This window comes from Phodopus roborovskii, unplaced genomic scaffold (genome assembly GCF_943737965.1).
Source record: "Phodopus roborovskii unplaced genomic scaffold, PHOROB, whole genome shotgun sequence".
Taxonomy (NCBI): Eukaryota; Metazoa; Chordata; class Mammalia; order Rodentia; family Cricetidae; genus Phodopus; species Phodopus roborovskii.
The window spans coordinates 24,593,591-24,595,357 of NW_026126517.1; the positions used below are offsets into that span (position 1 = coordinate 24,593,591).

The 1,767-nt window shown below is 41.3% G+C and overlaps 1 pseudogene; it reads right to left on the reverse strand.

Moving 5' to 3' along the window:
• Positions 1-1,044: 1,044 nt before the first annotated feature.
• On the reverse strand, positions 1,045-1,548 carry LOC127231381 (40S ribosomal protein S23-like; annotated as a pseudogene).
• Positions 1,549-1,767: the final 219 nt, after the last annotated feature.

The window sequence follows — 1,767 nt, forward strand, 5'->3', positions numbered from 1 at the left end:
TGCTGGGTTTAGACTACTTGCATGGGACAAAGCTTTGTAAACTATAATGGGGTCAGAACCATGAGGTTCTCATGCAGAACCATGAGGAAGATACCATGAAATCAGGGGGTTGTGAAAATTTGAGCAATAGTAAAAGAATGTCAGAGTGTACAGCAGCTAAAAGCATATGCAGAAATCAAAGTTGAGATGGATTCAAGGTGTTTCTGGCAAAGTTCACCCACATGGCAAGTGGCTTCACTGAAGCCTGGGTTCTGAACACACAACATGTGCAGTTTGCACTGTGCATGCTGTTACACCACACAATGCCAAAGAATGCTACCTGAAACCCCATGGCTCAGATGCCAAACTACCGTATGCTACACTTTCAGTTTTTATGATACATACAGGCTTTTCTGCTCTTATAGAAACATAAGGTTTAATTACAGAAAACAAAGACTTTAACGTTTTCTCTGCCACCATTCTTCAGCATGTATCAAATTAACGTATACTTGGATCAGATTGCATTAGACAAACAAGTATATCCATCTCATTAGTATGCAAATCTGTCTTCATTATTAATAAGGGGTAAAAGTATATGTATGCCAAAGAAGAGTTTTAAAATAATTTTCTTTGTGGGTTATCATCAGCAAATGTTTGACTTGTATGCCTATATACTGACAGTTGTTTAAGTTCTTCTGAGGCAAAACAGGTCATATATGGAAAATTTTGAGATGCTCTGGTACAGAAAGAACATGGGCTTTGGGGAAATTCCTACACTTATAGCAACACTCAGCCACTGATCATCTGTGTGGCCAGGGCATGATTTAATCTCTCTAGAGACTCAGTTTCCACATATATAAAAAGCAGATGGTGGGGAAATAGAAAGAATAAGTGGGTAAAAGCTCTGGCTGCTTTTCCAGGGTACTGGGGTTCAGTTTCCTGCACCCACATGGTGGCTCACCACCATCTGTAACTCCAGTTCCAAGGAATCCAACATCCTCAACAGGCATGTATATGGTACACTGACACATGCAGGCATAGGACCCATGCACACTAAAAATAGTATTTTTTTCAGAATATGAAAATTTATTACTGTGTTTCCACTGTCAAAATTTAGGATCTGGTCTCTCCTTCTTGCCTTTGTACAGGGCCAAAAGGGACACATTGGCTACTTTAACAACCTTAAAATGGACTCCAGGAATATCACCTACAGCATGGCCTTTCGACCAAACCCAGCAACCAGAACTTCATCGTTTTCCTCAATAAAGTTCAAGCAGCCATCATTGGGCATGAAAGCTGTGATCTTCTTGCCGTTCTTGATGAGCTGCACCCTGACACACTTCCGGATAGCAGAATTTGGCTGTTTGGCTTCAACCCCTACTTTTTTCAGCATAATCCCTTTTGCACGAGAGGCACCTCCGAAAGGGTTGGCCTTCAGGGCTGTGCCCAAGTGGGCTTTCTTGTACTGTTTATCATGCCACTTCTGGTCCCGTCGGTGGCTACGGAGCTTCCTGGCAGTACGGAGACCACGGCACTTGTCCATCTTGCCGGCGCCACGGGCCCGAGAGAAAAAGCTAAAAATAGTATTTTTTAATTTTTAAAAAGAGGGAATAATATTTCATAAGATTATGTGAAGATTAAATATTATGTACATGTAAAGAAAGGCACAGTAATATCTATATGCTCAGTAGCATCTATTAAAAGGTTTCACACATCTACTATACATGATACATCTACTATGCATGAGATGTGGGTAGTGCTAGCTAGCCTCCAGACCTAGAGAAAAGC